The following is a 21,340-nucleotide window of genomic DNA, read 5'->3' on the forward strand; positions in this document are numbered from 1 at the left end:
TTTATTCAGAATTTTTTATCTGTTCGGACATTCCGCGTTTTAATTGGCACCTCCCATAGTTCACTTCATATCCAGGAGAACGGCGTTCCACAGGGCTCTGTATTGAGCGTGCCCCTTTTCCTTGTGGCCATTAATGGCCTTGCAGCAGCAGTAGGGTCGTCTGTCTCGCCCACGTTATATGCTGACGATTTCTGCATCTTTTTCAGCTCCTCCACCATTGGCGTTGCAGAACGTCGGTTGCAGGGAGCCATACGCAAGGCGCAGGCGTGGGCCCTAGCCCATGGGTTTCAGTTTTCTCCTGCGAAGACTTGTGTTATGCACTTTTGTCGGCGTCGCACTGTCCATCCCCACCCTGAGCTTTATCTTCAGGATGCTAAGCTCAGGGTTGTTGACACTTACCGTTTTCTGGGACTGCTGTTCGATGCCCGGCTTACTTGGCTTCCACATATTCGTGAGCTCAAGCGTCAGTGCTGGCAGCATCTGAATGCCCTCCGCTGCCTCAGCAACACAACTTGGGGTGCAGACCGTAACACGCTGCTGCAGCTCTACAAAGCCCTTGTGCTGTCCCGACTGGATTATGGGAGTGTGGCGTATGGCTCAGCGTCGCACTCAGCATTGCAACTGTTGGACCCCATTCACCACTGTGGGGTTCGACAGGCGACAGGAGCATTCCGCACCAGTCCTGTTAATAGCCTACTTGCTGAGGCTGGGGTTCCTCCGCTCTACATTCGGCGTCAACAACTCTTAGCCAACTATGCTGCCCACGTCCGTTGTTCTCCCCGTCACCCTAACTACCGTCTCCTTTTCACCGATGCGGCAGTCCATCTTCCACGCCGGCGGCCGCGATCAGGCCATGCAATTGGGGTCCGTGTTCAGTCCCTGCTTAGTGAACTCGAGTCTTTGCCTCTTCCATCTGCTTTTCAGGTCCGCCCACATACACCACCTTGGTGTATCCGTCGGCCGCAGCTTCAGCTGGACCTCTCCCAATGGCAAAAGGATTCAGTTCCTCCTGCAGTCTTGCGCCGCCAATTTCTTGCTCTCCTCGACGAATCCCGTGACTCGGAGGTTATCTATACCGATGGCTCGATGGTTGATGGCCGTGTGGGGTACGCTTATGCTCATGCGGACTATGTCGACCAGCGCTCCTTGCCGGACGGCTGCAGTGTTTACACTGCAGAGCTAACAGCTATTTTTCGTGCCCTTGAGCGTGTTCGTACCAGCACTGGCGAGTCTTTTGTCATTTGCAGTGACTCTCTCAGTAGTCTCCAGGCTCTTGACCAGTGCTACCCACGCCATCCCATTGTTGTTGCCATCCAGGAGTCCGTTCATGCTCTTGCACAACGTGGCCGTTCAGTGGTGTTCATATGGACCCCGGGACACGTTGGGATAGCGGGCAACGAACACGCCGACAAGTTAGCTAAAGAAGCCACCCGCAAACTGCCGTTGGAGATCGGCCTCCCGGCAACTGATCTCCGATCGGTGTTACGCCGTCGGGTCTTTGGGATGTGGGCCGACGAATGGCGCACCCTGTCTGTACCCAACAAGCTGCGGCGTGTAAAGGAGGCCACGACTGTGTGGGGTTCCTCCATGCGGGCCTCTCGGAGGGACTCTGTGGTTCTCTGTAGGCTCCGCATTGGACACTCTTGGCTGACGCATGGTCATCTGCTGCGTCGAGAGGACCCCCCTCATTGTCGCTGTGGTGCGCTTATGACGGTGGCCCATATATTGTTGGACTGTCCTCTTTTAACCGCCCTCAGGCGAACTTTTAATCTCCAGGGTGCTTTATCATCTCTCTTAGGTGACAATGTCTCTATGGCAGATCGGGTTTTATGTTTTATTCGCGCAAGCGGCTTTTATAGGTCCATTTAAATATTTTTTTTTTTTATTTTTATTTTTTATTTATTTTTTATTTTTTTTTTTTTTTTTTTTTTTTTTTATGAGCTCTCTCTTTTACTTAGTTTTGTGTTGTGATTCGACTCCGCCCTAAACTTTTAGGCCGGAGGTTTTAACGTGTTGCAGAGTGGCTGGCTCATCCTATTATTTTCGTGATCAGCCAGCCACAGTTCTCTGCTGTGCAGTTTTAATTCCATCTGCCTTTGTTCTCTATGTTGTTTTTGTTGCTGTGCTCTGTTTTCCATGTTGTCTTACAATGGCCCATGGGGCTTTTCTTCCCCTGGAGTTTTTCTTTTAGTGCTTCGCTTGACTGGTGGATAGTTCCCCTGTGCTCTGTGTTTTTCTGAAACAAGGGACCGATGACCTTTGTAGTTTGGTCCCTTTGATCTTTCACCCAACCAACCTCTATACTCGTGGTTTCCATCAAGAAAGGGATCTCTTCTTTCATTGTATTTGAGAAAGAACAATTTCTTTTCCCCAGAATAATGGGCACAACTTAGTTTCACACACACTAAACAACAGTCAGTGGGGTGCACCAAAACTGCCGAACCCAGTGCTGAAACTGCTACCTACTTCTCATTGTTGTTTGTAACAATCCAGAGACATCGTGTCAGTTGCATCTACTGCAAATTTATGTCATGTAACAGTGAACAGTTAATTCATAACTACAAATGGAGTTGAACATTGATAATCCTACAACATTCTTTAACGAAAACTTGTTATTTCCGTCTGTCATTTCTGCAGCAGTAAATAATCGATATAAATTGTGAAGCTCCTGCATAAGTCACTGGCAGTGAGCATAAGGATGTAAAATCTTCTGTTCGCACCTCTCTTCATCCCGTGACCAAAATAAGCTTCTTTATTTCACTTTTGCATTCAAGACAAAGTAAGACTCACGAAAATATTAAAAAACTATGTCTGTGATACTAAATTGACATAAAAATTAATAAAAACACAAAATGAAGCAAAAAGATAAGGTTAATGCTGATTATGAACAAACAGGACATTTGGCATGCTGTTCAATATTTTGTGGGACAATGGAACACAGATTGAGGGGGGGCGGGGGAAGGGGGGGGGGGGGGGGGGAAGGACAGTCCTGTTAAAAATGTGATGTCTGGTCACCCTAGCTTACCCCCAAAGTAATTATTGCCTGACATATTAAGGAATATGTGTACCAAGTTTGATTGAAATCTGTCCGATGGTTTAGGAGATGATGTGGGACATGCACACATACATACATACACTTTTGTAAAATGTATGGATACAAATTAATAATTATAAGAACAACAGAGAGTAATAAGATTCATCTTATTAGTAAACAAATTATTTTCTTTTGTATAAATGTTATGGAAAAATATGGAAGATAAAGAGAATATTATTACAAGTTGTAGCATAAATGTTATATAATTTCGTTTTAAATTACGGTTATCAGAATTATTTAATTCATACCAAATAAATGCAAAACTCAAGTTTATATTGTTCATGTTGATGATTAATTTATATAGTTTTATTTTCTACCGCTGTTTTCGATACCCACGGTATTCGTAGGTGCAGGTAAGGTATTGGACCTGATTACATCACAAGCTGACAAATAGCCAGCCACAGGATGAAAAACTTCGAAACTGAACTTCATTGTGGCTGGAGATAAAATGTTAATCAGATTCCCCAAAGTTGCTTCTTTCTCATGTAAATAATTTTCCACTGAATTCACGGTACTGGGCCGATTCAGTTTCACTGAAATTGTAACTTCGAACATTGTGTTTTCTAGGGATCTTTAATGCACCTGTGCATTGAAACAGTGTATTTTAGGAATAGTAGTAGTAGTAGTAGTAGTAGTAGTAGTAGTAGTAGTAGTAGTGTGGTATTCTGTCTTACAGCAGGTCTTGTCATGGGTTAAGCCTTTTCCACTTTTGTCTGTCCATAGCCAGTCTTTTCATTTGTCCAGCATTTGATATCTTCTTTTTCCTCTTCCTCTTTTTCCTTCCACCATTCCTTCCTCCAATAAACAATCACTCTTCAAACAATATCCAGTCCAGCCGGGTGGCGGTGTCTTCAAACTGCGATGTTTCGGCGAAGATGACGAGTATGTCACTCGTCGAAACGTCGCAGTTTGAAGACACCGCCACCCGGCTGGAAGCCCGAGAACTCTTCGCCAGCTGTATACGCCGGGAAAGCATACATTCACAATGTCCAGTCCAGTTCTGTTTTATCTTTCTGATAACTTTCAGCATGTTTCTATTTTCTCCAACCCTTCTTAATACTACTACATTCATTACTCGGTCTTCCCACTTAACTTTTTCCATTCTTCTCCATATCTACATCTCTAGTGCCTCCAATCTTCTTTCATCTTCCTTCCTCAATGTCCAGGTCTCTGCACCATACGGTGCAATGCTCCAGATGTAACATTTGGCAATGCTTTTCCTCAGATCTTTGTTTAGTGGTCCGCAAAGTAATTTCTGTTTCCTCTTGAATCCTTCTTTCGCCATTGCAGTTCTTTTTCTAATTTCTGTCGAGCAATACGTATCGTCCATTATTACACTTCCCAGGTAATTGAAGTTATTCTCTTGCTCTATTCCCTCCCCCCTATTTTCATACGGCATTTCCATATTCTTCTAATATTGTGTTTAGGTCATCTAACATTTGTTCCATCTCTCTTGCACTCTCTACCATTACAACCACGTCGTCTGCAAATCTTATACAATCTACTCTCCGACCCCTATACAAACTCCTCTCCTTCCATCAAAAGTTGTATATAAATATGAAATACAAACTTTCAGAAAGTTGCAATATCATGTACCACTACTTTGGTTTCCTTCACTCAGCCAATCACAGCATAGAACTCGTATTGCACAAATGTTTCCGGTGGTGAAACAGAACACTGACAATATTTATTTCAAAATATAATAATTATTACACAGGTGTGCAAATCTTAAAGGACAAAAGTAGCTGCCAAATAAACATAGCTTGATGAAACTTGGATTGTACATAGAAAGAATTACTACAGTGCAATGCAAAAAGGTAACTGACAGAAATACACAATGAGACAAACAGACATTACACTTTTATTCAAAGACAGTAGTTACACTGAAATCACTGTGATTTATGATGGTCTCCTGGTCATTACAAAACATAGGACACGATCCTTACTAGGGTGTGTGATCACCACAGATGGCAGTGCACGGTATGCAACGGGCACTCCTGCTGGCCAGAAGGTTGGTAAGGAGTTGGTGTGGGAGGGCATTCTGTTCCTCCACCAGAACAGTTGACAAGTGCTGGGTGGTTGTTGATGCATGTGGATACGCTGCAACATATCTCCCCAATGTATCTCATTGGGGCAATGGGCTGGCCAGTCCATTTGCCAAACATCCTCTCGTTCTGAGAGCTCCTATACCTGCGCCGTTCGAATCGGTCGCGTATTATCAAAGTAGAGTCGTAGTCGAACGGAAGCCTGGAAAAAAAGCACACGGTGAAGGGGGACAGTGTCACAGTAACGTCGACTGGTGAGTTTACCATGTTCAGATATTTGAACATAATGCGACATTATTGTTCTCCACACAGTAATACTTGGCAACGGCCTTGCTGCAGTGGATACACCGGTTCCCGTGAGATCACCGAAGTTAAGCGCTGTCGGGCATGGCCGGTACTTGGATGGGTGACCATCCAGCCGCCATGCGCTGTTGCCATTTTTCGGGGTGCACTCGGCCTCGTGATGCCAATTGAGGAACTATTCAACCGAATAGTAGTGGCTCCGGTCAAAGAAAACCATCATAACGACCAGGAGAGCGGTGTGCTGACCACACGCCCCTCCTATCCGCACCCTCAACTGACGATGACACGGCGGTCGGATGGTCCCGATGGGCCGGTTGTGACCTGAAGACGGAGTGCCGCACTGTAATACTTAGATTATCAAAACAATCATTTTCAGTAACGTTCCTGGGTACATTAAGTGTTGTCAGCTCTTGCCGTATGAGGGTATGTCATTTTTACATTACTAGATAGGCATGATTCATTGTAAATGTTTCCAGTCTTCCAGAATGCTCTAGTCATCTTTTGATTTTTCTGTTCACGAGCTCCTTCCTCAGTGCCATTTACCTGTATCATCTCTCAGAGATACTTTTATTTGTGAATGCTCTGGATTTGGCATATTTTGTCACGGTCTTTACGGTTTGACAGGTATCCTGTTTTCTTGAAGGTGATCAGAAGTCTTGTATTTTCAGACTTCACTTTCAGGACCTCATTTTACATTATTGCAGTTTCTGTGTCGTCAGTGACCATTGTGAGATCGTCGGTGAGTGCCACACGGCCACTATCTATTCCTTCAGTTTTGTTTCCTAGCCAGATTGGTTTATTAGTTCTCTGGATCTTCAGTTATTTTCTCATTGACAGGCATATCTGTCTAATAGCACGTTGAATAGCAGTGGTGAAACACCATTGCTCTGTCGCACCCCTGTTCTAATCTCAAAAAACTATATCATACTCTCGTGAATTTAATTTTGGATTTAGTGTTCCTTAGTGACTGATAATGCTCACTGCCCCTCTTTCAGTCCTTTGACTATTATTATTGTACATCATTGTCACTGTATATTAGGATGGTGCACAAGTTCATAGTGCTTTTGTTTTGCGTATTCGCATTCCGGTTGCCACGAGTTTCTAGTCAACAACTGGGATGTCTTACAGATGCAGTCAGAGAATAACGACCAGGAAGACTCTGTGAAGTCATTAGTTCACTGTTGCTATTTGAGTTTATATTTTGTCGTTTGGAGATAGTGGGCCAAGCTTGGATGCTAGAAAATGGAGTGTCAAGTGGAGAAATCAAAAGATTTCTGACATATTCTTCTGTTTGAGTTCAACAAAGAGGATATGGCAGCAGAGGCAGCGAGAAACAGTTGTTCCATAAATGGGGATAGTGCCACTAGATGGAGCACTGTGATAAAATGGTTTTCTTGTTTTGAGGAGGATCGTTCTGACATTAGTGACTCTCCAGGTGCAGCAAGACCTTCAGGGTTAATGCACAATGATCTGCATCAATGTATTTGAGACTGGTACATTTGATGCACTGTGATCATTCCACCATCTTCTGAAATTTGCATTTAATAGGGAAGATTCAAAAATTGGGTGTATAGGTACCACATGCTTTAAGCCAAAATCACACATTTCAGCTGCTGGTCATATGTGCATCTGTGCTTGCACATCACCAGTTGGCTTCTGTACAACACTGACCAATCCTACCCTGTATCATAACTGGTGATGAGAAATGGTGTCTGTATGCTAGTACAAGGAAAAGAAAGGCAGCAATTCCTTGTGCAAAGATCTGGGGGCATCCACATGAGATAGTGTTATACACTATGTGATCAAAAGTATCTGGACACCCCCAGGTTTTTCATATTAGGTGCGTTGTGCTGCCACCTACTGCCAGGTACTCCATACCAGCGACCTCAGTAGTCATTAGACATCGTGAGAGAGCAAAATGGGGCGCTCCACAGAACTCATGAAACTCTGAACGTGGTCAGGTGAGTGGGTGTCACTTGGGTCATATGTTTGTGCATGAGATTTCCACACTCCTAAACATCCCTAGGTCCAGTGTTTCCGATGTGATAGTGAAGTGGAAATGTCAAGGGACACGTACAGCACAAAAGCAAACAGGCTGACCTCGTCTGTTGACTGAGAGAGACCGCCGACAGTTGACGGGGCCATAATGTGTAATAGGCAGCCCTTTATCCAGACCATCACACAGGAATTCCAAATTGCATCAGGATCCACTGCAAGTGCTAAGACAGTTAGGCGGGAGGTGGGAAAACGTGGATTTCGTGGTCAAGTGGCTGCTCGTAAGCCACACATCATACGGGTAAATGCCAAACGACACCTCGCTTTGTGTCAGGAGCATAAACATTGGACAATCGAACAGTGGAAAAATGTTGTTTGGAGTGACGAATCACGGTACACAATGGGGGGATCCATTGGCACGGTATGGGTATGGCAAATGCCCGGTGAACTTTATCTGCCACTGGGTGTAGTGCCAACAGTAAAATTTGGAAGCGGTGGTGTTATGGTGTGGTCGTGTTTTTCGTGGAAGGGCCTTGCACCCCTTGTTGTTTTGCATGGGACTATCACACCACAGGACTATATTGATGTCTTAAGCATTTTCTTGCTTCCCACTGTGGAAGAGCAATTCGGGGATGGCGATTGCATCTTCCAACACCATTGAGCACCTGTTCATAATGCACAGCCTGTGGGGGATTGGATGCACAATAACAACATCCCTGTAATGGACTGGCCTATACAGAGTCCTGGCCTGAATCAGTAGAACACATTTGGGATGTTTTCGAACGCCGACTTTGAGCCAGGCCGCATCGACCGACATCGAAACCTCTCCTCAGTACAGCACTCTGTGAAGAATGGGCTGCCATTCCCCAAGAAACCTTCCAGCACCAGATTGAACGTATGCCTGCGAGAGTGGAAGCTGTCATCAAGGCTAAGGGTGGCCCAACACCATATTGAATTCCAGCATTACCGATGGAGGGCGCCACAAACTTGTAAGTCATTTTCAGCCAGGTGTCCGGATACTTTTGATCACATAGTGTACGTCTGGCTTCCCCAAGGTGTAACTGCTACTGCTGATGTTTACTGTCAACAAATGAGACACCTTTTAGATGCAATGCAAGAACAGCGACCAGGAATACTGCGTGAATTGATGCTACTCCATGATATGCTACACGCATTCTGCTAGACTGACAGAAAACATAATACAGAAGTTGGGATGGAATGTCATTGTACATTCACAGTATTTGCTTATCTTACACCCTCAGATTTTTACCTTTTGCACTCCCTATTGAACAACATTCAAGGAACTTCCTTTCCAGATGAAAATATGCTCCAAGCATGGCTCAGCGAGTTATTTTCCTCAAAATCACGTATTTCTACAGTTGCTGAATTGAAAAGTTATCCCAGCATTAACAGACCGTTATAAATAGTGAAGGAGAATATTTTATTGATGAGTAAAGTCTCTGTTGTGTGTATCTGTTGTGTTAATTAAACTTAAGGAAAAATGCTATGAACTTATGCACAATCCTAATATATTTTTTTTTTACTTCCTTTGTACGATTTAATTACTTTCTTTATTGCTTTTTAATTTGTCATCATCAACCTCCACCCCACCCTCACCCTCTCATCCCTTTAGTTTCCTACCATCTACTTCCCGTCCAAGTTCTTAATTACACTACTCGTTTCATTTCTCTTGCTGCTGATGCAGCTGTCCTTATCATCTCCACACTGGCATCGTGCTTACAAATGTGCTATCTTTGACCTCCAGTGCTCTCTAGTACCTATCCAGCATGGCTCCACCTCGTCCTAGCTACTCTCATTCTGGGGTCTGAGTGACCTGCTGTTCCTGTGAATCTTTCCCATCCTGACATTACTAAATAGGCCTCTGTATCAGGTGCCATAATAATTAAAATCCTTCTCGATTTTGTATCGCATACTTTACACTAAGGTAACAAAAGTCTGCATGAAATAACCACAGAAATCAATGTGGGGTGCACGACGAACATATCCATTAGGACATTGTGGCAAAATTTGGCACTGACGGTCTGCGGCAACAGACAACCGACACGAGTGCCTTCGCTGACACCACATCATCGCCTACAGCGACTCTCCGTATCTGTTGGACCCTAGATGACTGGAAAGCCGTGGCCTGGTCAGATGTCCTGATTTCAGTTCATAAAAGATATCTGTTGGGTTAGAGTGTGACACAGACCCAATGAAGTCACGGACCCAAGTTGTCAACAGTGCAAACTGGTGGTGGCACCGTAACAGTGTGGGCTGCGTCTGCTTGTAATGGACTAGGTCCTCTGCTCCAACTGAACTAATCATTGACTGGAAAAGGTTATGTTCGGCTACTTGGAAACCGTTTGCAGCCATTTATGAACTTCACGATTTGAAACAAGGATGGAATTCTTATGGATGTCACCGTGTCACAATTACGAGGGCAGTTCAATAAGTAATGCAACACTTTTTTTTTCTCGGCCAATTTTGGTTGAAAAAACCGGAAATTTCTTGTGGAATATTTTCAAACATTCCCGCTTCGTCTCGTATAGTTTCATTGACTTCCGACTGGTGGCAGCACTGTACGGAGCTGTTAAAATGGCGTCTGTAATGGATGTGCGTTGCAAACAACGGGCAGTGATCGAGTTTCTTTTGGTGGAAAACCAGGGCATCTCAGATATTCATAGGCGCTTGCAGAATGTCTGCGGTGATCTGGCAGTGGACAAAAGCACGGTGAGTCATTGGGCAAAGCGTGTGTCATCATCGCCGCAAGGTCAAGCAAGACTGTCTGATCTCCCGCGTGCGGGCCGGCCGTGCACAGCTGTAACTCCTGCAATGGCGGAGCGTGCGAACACACTCGTTCAAGATGATCGACGGATCACCATGAAACAACTCAGTGCTCAACTTGACATCTCTGTTGGTAGTGCTGTCATAATTGTTCACCAGTTGGGATATTCAAAGGTTTGTTCCCGCTGGGTCCCTCGTTGTCTAACCGAACATCATAAAGAGCAAAGGAGAACCATCTGTGCGGAATTGCTTGGTCCTCATGTGGCTGAGGGTGACAATTTCTTGTCAAAGATTGTTACAGGCGATGAAACATGGGTTCATCACTTCGAACCTGAAACAAAACGGCAATCAATGGAGTGGCGCCACACCCACTCCCCTACCAAGAAAAAGTTTAAAGCCATACCCTCAGCCGGTAAAGTCACGGTTACAGTCTTCTGGGACGCTGAAGGGGTTATTCTGTTCGATGTCCTTCCCCACGGTCAAACGATCAACTCTGAAGTGTATTGTGCTACTCTTCAGAAATTGAAGAAACGACTTCAGCGTGTTCGTAGGCACAAAAATCTGAACGAACTCCTCCTTCTTCACGACAACGCAAGACCTCACACAAATCTTCGTACCCGAGAGGAGCTCACAAAACTTCAGTGGACTGTTCTTCCTCACGCACCCTACAGCCCCGATATCGCACCGTCGGATTTCCATATGTTTGGCCCAATGAAGGACGCAATCCGTGGGAGGCACTACGCGGGTGATGAAGAAGTTATTGATGCAGTACGACGTTGGCTCCGACATCGACCAGTGGAATGGTACCGTGCAGGCATACAGGCCCTCATTTCAAGGTGGCGTAAGGCCGTAGCATTGAATGGAGATTACGTTGAAAAATAGTGTTGTGTAGCTAAAAGATTGGGGAATAACCTGGTGTATTTCAATGCTGAATAAAACAACCCCTGTTTCAGAAAAAAAAATGTGTTGCATTACTTATTGAACTGCCCTCGTATTTTAAAGAATATTCTGGACAACTGGAGTGAGCGGTTTGAGCACCCACATTGCCCAACATGAATCCCATTGAGCATTTATGGTACTTATTCGAGAGGTCAGTTCGCGCACAAAACCCTGCGCTGGCAACACCTTCTCAATTACTGACAGCTATAGAGGTAGCATTGCTCACTGTTTTTGCAGGGGCTTCCAACAACTGGTTGAGACTGTGCCACGTCAGGTTGCTGCATTATGCCGGGTAGAAGGAGGTCTGAAACAATATTAGGAGGTACCTCACGACTTTTGTCACTCATTGTAAAACCGATGGTTTGACCATGTTACAATGGCCCTCTTTGAGGTTGCCTGAGAGGGGCTATTGTACAAGGGCTATTCAGAAAGTAGGGAACATTTTGGCATTAAAAAAAAACTGAGTACAAGAAATACGTTTTATTATATACATCTGAAAGAGCAACTAACATACTACTTTTCCACATAGCTACCAAACCCATTGCATTCATCATAGCGATGGACGAGCTTTGAAAGACCTTTGTCATAAAATTGTGCCGCCTGGGACTTCGCCAGTCACGCCTGCCTGGAGTTCCGCATCGTCATCAAAGCGCTGCGTTGCAGGCCAGTTCTTCATCTTGAGAAACAAGTGGAAGTCACTTGGTGCAAGATCGGGGCTGTAGAGCGGATGAGGGAAAATTTCCCATTTGAATGAATTAAGAAGTTCTTTAGTGCAGTTTGCCGTATGAGGTCGGGCATTGTCGTGCAAAAACAAAATTTTGGATGTCAGCTTTCCTAGGCGTTTGTTTTGAACTGCTCTTCTAAGGCTGTGTAAATTTTGACAGTACCGGGCAGAATTTATGGTTGCTCCACATTCGAGAAAATCAATCAGAAGCACACATTGCCTATCCCAAAACATTGTTGCCATTAACTTCCTTGCTGATAAGGTTTGCAAACATTTTCTTGGTTTTTGGGGGGACCTTGTGTGCCCCCATTATGGACTGTAATTTTGTCTCACAGTTGACATGTTTCACCCAAGTCTCGTCACCGGTTACAATTTGATCCAGTAATGAATCACTATGTTTGTGGTAGGCCTCCAGAAATGTCAACGTTGGAACCATTCACTATTCTTTATGGTACTCTGTAACTGTTTTGGGCACCCATCGTGCACAAAATTTGTGGTAGCCCAACTTTCGAGTGACAATTTCAAACAACAAAGTGCGTGAAACTTGTGGAAAAGAAAGCGAAAGCTCCGTTATTGTGAACCGACGGTTTTCATGAATTATCTCATCAGCATTAGCAACGAGATCATCAGTCACAGTGATCGGGCATCCACTCTTCTCTTCATCATGAATATTGCTCCAGCCATTTTTAAACCAAATGCACCATTTCTGGACAGAACATTCACTCATTACAGTGTTTCCTTACACTTTGAACAGTTCACAATAATTTTCTATAGGTTTTAGGTTTTTTGCTAACAAAAACCATATCACAGACCGCACCTCACAACTGGCAGGATTTTCGATTGCAGCGCACATTTCAAATTAGAACATTGAAAAAACCAGATGCGCAGAGTCATTCCCACTGTTACGGATGGATGCCAACTGAGCTACCGAGCACACACATACCAAAATAAATGTGATTGGCATGTGCCTAGCAGCGTCAGATGGAAATGTTCCCTACTTTCTGAATAGCCCTCGTAATTGAGGGTAAACATCAGTTTTGAAGTATTTTATATTGCGATGTGATACAACACCCAGGAGAACTTGGATCATCACTTGCCCAACCTTTTTCTCACCCCTCCCTGAGGAAGGAACTAGTAGTTCAGAATATTAGGATAGTTTCTTGCACTTTTATGTTTGTTTTACCATCAGGGCTAAGAATTTTGCCTCCTCAATGAAAGTGATTACTGACTAGCAATTCTGTCTCATAATGTATTGTTTTACATTTTTGTTACAGACTCAAAATATCCTACTGTGACTGTCTTCGTGGAGATGCTATTCGCTACATATCTGCACTGCCAGCATTGCGAACATTGGAATTCAGAGCAATAAAATTTCAGAAACTAGAGCCAGGTGTAGAATGCTTCCTTGATATGTCCGGGCTTTGCCGCCTTCACCTTGCTGACAGCGTATGTTGGTCTATACCATTTGGCAAATTTCCCGAACGACTCATTAATCTAAGGTAATTTAAAAATTGCAATCTCTCTCTCTCTCTCTCTCATATCTGCAGTTAGTCTTTAAACACAAGTGTTTTCAATCAGTCTCTAGCCACAAGTGTTTTTCTTTAGCCACAAGTGTTTTCCCAGAGGCCTGCAAACAGGGACTTGTTGGGTCACTTCCATAGCAGTCTCTGATTCCTAAATTACTGTATCTGCAGTCTTCATGCACTGTCCAAGGTCTAAGAGTATATAAAGCCCACGACCAACTACCGAAGCACTTAACTATAAACAACCTACTTGATGAATACCATTCAGGCTTCCATAAACGTTGCAGTACATCATCTGCTGCAATAAAGGTGGCTGATAACATGGAGCTTTCCATGGATGTAGAAGAGTCGGCTGTCATGCTATATCGTGACGTCCGTTGTGTTGTTGTATTGTAAGGTGCCAGGTATACCGCTTGTGTATGTATACGTGTATGTCATTGTTGTCGTCTCTTCTTTGCTCGTCGATATCAGAGCATGAGAAATGTTTATGTTAGTGTTTACGTATTTGTTGTCGACAACACACAACTACACGGCCACAGTATCACCTGATTCCGGAATAGTTAGCTTAATATACTTAGTGGGTTTCGATGCAGCGTTATTTAAGTGTGATATTATTCTTCACTTTAAGAATCAGCTACTCTTAATCAGGCTGAAAACTCAGCTTGTAACAAGAGCACTTACGACCAGTCTGCCACAATATTAATAATACGTAAGGCTCTACACCACTATAAGAAAATATCACTGTTCATGAAATAACAAAATATACGAATAAACTACTTTATATTTTTCCTTTTATTTAATCGAATGCTTTCAAAAGACTAATTTCACGCCCGCAAATCATCCACACCTCGATGTAGAGTGTAAACGTGTGCACAAAAAATAGTACACTGTTTCTGCTGATAACCACTTATGTGCTTTTGGGTTGCTAGGCTACTTCGATCAACAGGATTTATATTGGATTTTGAAAATGATATTTCTATTCAAACTTACATCCTCCACAATGGCTCATCAAATATTCTACCCTTTCGCGATAATTAAGAACTCGCGTAAATTGTATTTTCGCAAGTTTAAAGCAAACCATCGGCGGCGCGAAAGCAGTCTTGATACCGTGACACACTTGTGACGCTTACTAGCCTGTCACAAAATTGACCTGCATACATCTACAACCAATTTCAAGATCATAATTCACCTTACATGACTGTGTGCAATTGAACTTTGTCCGATCAATTACTTCTGGAATCGTAATCACTGATCCCGACACTGACCGTCCATAAATGCATAATTGACACACTTTTTTTTTTCCTAAGAGTAAACGAATGGCGTCACGTCATCTACATAGTTATTAAAACATTATTCCAAATTATCTCAAACATTTATCATCATTAGATTTTAATGGTAACCAGAAAAAAATATTATTTATTATCAGAAGGTAGTATATAACAGATCGCAAATAGCACATAACTAAATGAAAGCTTTGCATAGCTTCGGGACTTAATCATGCAAAACTATATAAAGAAATCCCCCAAATCTCAATTTCTCCATACCAACTGACAGATACAAATAAGATATTAAAGACCTCGTAGATCAATCCTGACCTGTAATGTTATAATGTGCTTCTTACACTTCATAAGGCCTTTGATCCTGTGAACTATGACATTTTACTTGCCAAACTTAGCAGCCTAAATTTCTCATCAAGTACATCAAGTACAATGCAGTGCAATGGTTTTGCTCATACCACACATCATGCCAGCAATGTGTCATGCACGGCAGCATAAAGTCACATTGGAGGCACGTAGTTTCAGGCATCCCCCAGCTTTTGGTATTAGGTCCTATACTCTTTTCACTGTACATAAATGATGTATTTGGCCTGCAAATACCACTGATGGCTTCCAGTTGTCTCTAGGTGCAAAACTGATAAACCTGAAGACAGCAACTGAGAATCTCAATACTGACCTGTGTGCAGTATCAAAATGGGCACAGGGCATAAGGTTAAAGCTCAAACCATCCAAAACCCAAGTGGTACCGGTTGGTCATTCTGGTCTTATAAACCTGACTTGGTAGAAGAAGGCCATTCTAATACGGTCGAAGCTTCAGTTTCACAGTTCATATTCCCTACCATCTTTAGTCCTAAGGGCCTTATTACACCAGGCCGCTAGGCAATGTAGTCAGCTGCGCCACCAGTGATACTACTGTTATTATACTAGGCCACTGCTGGCGCAAAAATCTCTTGCTGTTCAGGCTACTTTAGCAATCAGTTCTAGCCAGTTGAGCAGTCTGTTTTCCTTGCACTCATTTTTGTACACTGCTTTTTTACTTCATTGTGTCTAATGAAATGTGGTGTGTCACTGTGCAAAAATGTGAAAGTGTACACATGACAAAAGGCGAAAACGTGAAGGTGGAAGGAGCACTGAAAGAGTGCCGGAAGTTATTGGACACAAAACTGAATACCAAAGATTTCATTTGTGCCGTTGAACAACAACCCACAATTTGGGACACAAGTTCTGAAGTTTACAGTAATAAGCGATTAAAACTAAATTCTTGGAATGAAGTTATTTGTACATTCCTACTGGGTTTTGAGCAGTGGTCCTTGGCTGAGAGGAATAACCTCAGTAAGAATTTAAATGTTTTATTTATTCTTAAGTCCTTGCAAGTATAAGGTAATAATTATGAATACAGATAAAAGAGAATACTTGTACTTCTACCTCTTTAAATCATAATCTTAATTCTTCTACCTTATGCTTAGGAGGACGTCCTTCGTTTTTTCTCAGTAGTAATTGGGGAAAAAATTCAAAATTTTATGAATATTTGAAATAGCAGCAGCTTATTTATTTTTTGCTAAAATGCATGTGGATGTTGTTGTGAAACAAAATTAAAACACCAAGCTGACTATACCACTACATTTATGATAAATAGTAGGTACGTGTTCTTGCTTCAATGGTCGTGCAGTTGACTTCATTTATTTAGAGTCTGTTGATTTGCCAAAGCACAGCTCCTGCTTCACTGATAAAATAATCACAAAACTTCTTTATAAACTGTGTTTGATATGTGATATGTGAACTGTGATTGATATAAATCTTTGACTGACAAGGTATTTTCAGTTATCAAACTGTCATGTTCGCTGACAAAGTTAGGTATGCAAAACACAGTAACCTCTTATTATGCATTCTCACAAAAAAAGATAAGCATTTAATGGTTGATGGGAAATTCTCCACTTCTTGGCCAAGATACCAAATGTACACTCTATATTCATTCATGCTATACTGAGATGGTAGTTGTGTACATGTTTTTTTATGGTCAAACATTGACCTGCATAAGGTCTAAGTAGTTCAGTAATCAAACCAAGACCTTCTTCTCCAACAGACACAAAGGGCATAGGCTCATTGAAACCCTGGAAAGAAGAATATTTAAGGAGTCCTCACCAATATTTTTCTTAAAAACACCATCCTTAAATACTGTAGAATCAGCAGTCCTATCATACGCACCCTCATCTACGAAAACAAATTTGTAGTGGGCACCATGCATAGCTGGTAGCGAGATTGAGAAAAAGTTTTGTAATTATAATACAATGGACCGCTTCCAGTTGGCTCAATCACTCATATATGTTTTTGGCTCCAATGCAGCGTGAAAAGTTGGTATTTTTGTAAAAAACACACACTGTCTTCAGCTAAAAATATGTGGTGAGGTCTGGAAAGCATTCTCGACTAACGTTGTACCAGATGCCATCTAAAACCTGTCTCACAAATACTGAGATTGTAGATTGGCTTATTTTGCACTGGTAATGAAGATCTTGCATCGAAGTTCCCTTTGGCAAATACCTCAAAGAAAATTAAAAAAGCAGTTGACTCAGTTTAACATACCTAATATATCAATGTAATATACAGTAGTTTAACTATACAGGGTGATAAAAATGCCTATTCTCTCTTCCCTCCCCCCCCCCTCCCCCCGCTTCTAATGTACAGTAGTTTAACTATACAGGGTGATAAAAATGCCTATTGCCCCCCCCCCCCCCCCCCGGTCTCTCTCTCTCTCTCTCTCTCTCTCTCTCTCTCTCTCTCTCTCTCTCTCTCTCTCTCTCTCTCTTACCGAGCGAGGTGGCGCAGTGGTTAGCACACTAGCACACTGGACTCGCATTCGGGAGGACGACGGTTCAATCCCGTCTCCGGCCATCCTGATTTAGGTTTTCTGTGATTTCCCTAAATCGTTTCAGGCAAATGCCGGGATGGTTCCTTTGAAAGGGCACGGCCGATTTCCTTCCCAATCCTTCCCTCACCCGAGCTTGCGCTCCGTCTCTAATGACCTCGTTGTCGACGGGACGTTAAACACTAACCACCACCACCATCTCTCTCTCTCCCCCCCCCCCCCCCTTTCACCCGCCCCATCCACTCAGAGAAAACAGTTCACTTATTTTGAACATCTACCGTATTCACTCGAATCTAAGCCGCACTCGAATCTAAGCCGCACATCAAAAATGAGACTCGAAATCAAGGAATAAAATTTTTCCCGAATCTAAGCCGCACCTGAAATTTTAGACTCGAAATTCTAGGGGAGAGAAAAGTTTTAGACCCCACCTCCAAATCGAAACAAAGTTGGTCCATTGTAATATGAGATACAATTTAGGTCGAGTGAATGACGGTACAGCTACAGTAGTTTGGTTCGAGTCGTAAGCTTAGCAGTTAAGCTTTACCAGGTAGTCATTGCTATGCGTCAGGCACCCCGTCCGTATTTATATGGGTACCCATCCTTTTTCATGTGCTTCGTCTGGTTTGAATTGATTGCTTATTTGTCTTTCATCTGATAAGTGCCGTTCTCTTTGTTATAGGTGTTTACGCCACTCTAAGCTGAAAATGCATTACTGTACTGTGTCATGCATTGTTTGTAGCATTCTGATGATGAGTGTTTACGACCTGTCACTGCTCGTGGCATGGCTTGCTTTTGTGCGTGCTACTGCCGCCTACAATAAAAAAAAAGAGAGGAATCGTCTCATTAGCGAAACAATGGCATGAGACTGCTATTTTTTGTTATTTACACTGCTGCTTTCTTTGATAATGATAAACAAGAACCAAATAATAGACTGTGTATGATAGAAGGTGTTCTGAATGAGAGTTCAGCGAAAATTTTTCTCTGTTTGAAAATCTTTGCAGACGCCTCTTTAGTACATTACATTCTGCACATAAATTAGAGTCATCTTAGATTTAAAAATCTAGTCAACTGCCGTGCTTCATTTCTGGCTGTATCACTATTAGACATAAGAATAATACGAATATAAACATAACATGATATGTATATTCTTCCGCGTTTGCTGTTGTCTCACTCTAGTTTCGTAGTTTATTAGGCAGACAGGATTTAAATGAGATAGCAGCAAACATGAAAGAATACATGGCAAAATGTTGATATTCGTATTATTCTTATGGTGAAGAGAATACTGCATGTGATTCACAATTCATAAAAGTTCCTGTTAGGAATCACGTCTTCTCACAGGTGGGAAAACATTCAGAACGTAGAGTTGGCCACATTGACAAACATCCCAAACAGTCTTGCCAGTCGGATTTTCGTAGTACATTGAAACGCTGCTACATTCGAAGATGAACAATATGGAATTTGTATTTACTTCAGTGGATAATGTATGAAAATGCAGCGGTCGAAACTCGGGGTGGAGAAAAAAAGCTCGTCTTCCACCTTTTTTTTTTTTTAATTTATTTACTGATGCAGAGGTTTTTGCGCCAGTATTTATCTTTGTGCCTGCAAAGCATGCCTGTGTAGCGCTACATATATTCGATGGCAGAAGTTAGTTGTGGTGGCACCTACCAACATTTTTCAGAACTTCCGCTTACTTTGCACTCAATTCTAAGCCACAGGCAGTTTTTTGGATTACAAAAACCGGAAAAAAAGTGCGGCTTAGATTTGAGGAAATATGGTACATGTTCTAGAAACTGCAGTGAAAAAAATCTACTACAAATGTGGATGAAGAAGACATCATAATGAAGAAGAAAATAAAACAAGTTTTTTTTTTTTTTTTTTTTTTTTTTTTTTTTTTTTTTTTTTTATGGACCTACAACTAGGATCTCTCAGCACAAATCTAAAAAAACAATGAGCCAATCAAAGTTCTGAAGAGAAAGATTGCATCAGAAGAGAAATCTCACACTTTCTCCTCTCTACGATAACTGAGGTTCACAAAGTACCTGCTGAAAACAAATTAAAACTGCGAGCATATGTGATTTCTCTCATTGCTGCTGGTCAAAAACATGTGGAGTTAGGGTGACAGTAAGTGGTTTATAATGGACCCTTTCGTCTTTCGCTAGCACCATCAGTGCTAGAGTATCCTCAACAAACACAGCATGTGCAAATACAGCACATGCAACAATGGCTGATGGGACAACATCCTATGCAATAGCAAACAATGTTTCAGCTAGGAATGGTGGATCAGCAACCACAAACTCAACTTTTCCAGATTGTTTCAACACCCAAACATAAATGTGCACTTACAATCTCTTCCATGCGCAGGTACTTCTGTCACATCAAATAAAGCTTCTGATCGATGAGTGAACCTTTGATGTTCGGTATGTAGTGTATATATACAAATATCAAACATATACAATGTACAAAACTTTAGGAAATAAATGTTCTTATTAATGTTCTTTTTGAAAATAAATGTCCGTGTTAATGTTTGCTTTCAGTAATGCCTCGAATCAGTTTCCTTTCGACATAATAGCATAAAAATATCAAACTAAACTATTTAAATTTTTAAAAATTTCAAATGTTTTCAAAAGTAATTATTGTTTCCTAAAGCAAAAAATTTAATAATTTATAGTTGAATTTATTGGTTTAGTAATGTTGAAGTGATTAAGAGTTTTTCTTCTAGTGAGATACCCTTTTTCATTTTCGAATCTTTCCCGGTAATATTAACCTTTCTTAATGACAATAATTCAAAGAAAGTCGGTTTGGACATACAAAACTAATTAAAAAATTCGTTGTCATCCAAACACAGTTCATTGAAAAGAGTATAATACAATCCTTTAGATTCCCTTAGTGGTAGCATAGGGCATACATGTATCTTCCTCTTCTTTTAATGAAAAGTACAAGGAGCTGCATGTACATATACTTGCTGTCCGACATGTTCCCTCATCACCATTGCACAGCAGACTGACCACATGGTGGTCAAATTGAGTTGTGGTGGCAGGACTGCCTGCACCACCTGGTGACCCAGTGTAATAGGCTCGATATGACCATTGGCTGGTTTGTAAACAATTAGAGTCGCAGGTAGGACTGGGTGACACTCGTCTCACAACACTTCCTCCAACAATATTATGTAAAGGAAAGTTGCTACTCACCATGTAGCGGAGATGCTGAGTCGCAGATAGGCACTATAAAAAGACTGTCACAAATAAAGCTTTCAGCCATTAAGGCCTTTGTCAACAATAGACAACAGACAGACACACACGCACTCTCTCTCTGTACCTACTCGCTTCCTGCAAACGTGATGTCATTTTGATGTCACACACAATATTGAAGACCACAGGAACTGCTATACACTTTCATTAGTGTTTGATGTGGACTTCTCTCACAAGTGTAACAGCTCCCACATCTCCTTAGAGCAGCAAGATTCAAATGGAAGTGCCATTGGTTTGCAGGAAGACGTGTGAGACAATTGTTACCTACAAAATACCGGGTGTCACAAAATGATGTATACACTCTTTGAAACTGAATATCTCTTTAATTAATGTCATACAATGTTTGTGGTGTACCTTAAGGTCTCACTAAAGGTGGTAAATGTTCAAAATGGTCTCCTTCCACTGCAGTACACCATTGACAACAACTTGCAACAGAGTGGTATTGCTGTTGTATTGTTCCTAATGGATTAACATCACAGGCTTGCTCAATTTGCTATTTAAGACCAGTAAGTGTTTGTGATCTTGCAGTGTAAAGGGTGTTGTTG

General features: G+C 42.1%; 1 pseudogene; it reads left to right on the forward strand.

The window, feature by feature from the left end:
* Positions 1–5,459: 5,459 nt before the first annotated feature.
* Positions 5,460–5,576, forward strand: LOC126159404 (5S ribosomal RNA; annotated as a pseudogene).
* Positions 5,577–21,340: the final 15,764 nt, after the last annotated feature.

This window comes from Schistocerca cancellata, unplaced genomic scaffold, assembly GCF_023864275.1.
Source record: "Schistocerca cancellata isolate TAMUIC-IGC-003103 unplaced genomic scaffold, iqSchCanc2.1 HiC_scaffold_1132, whole genome shotgun sequence".
Lineage (NCBI taxonomy): Eukaryota > Metazoa > Arthropoda > Insecta > Orthoptera > Acrididae > Schistocerca > Schistocerca cancellata.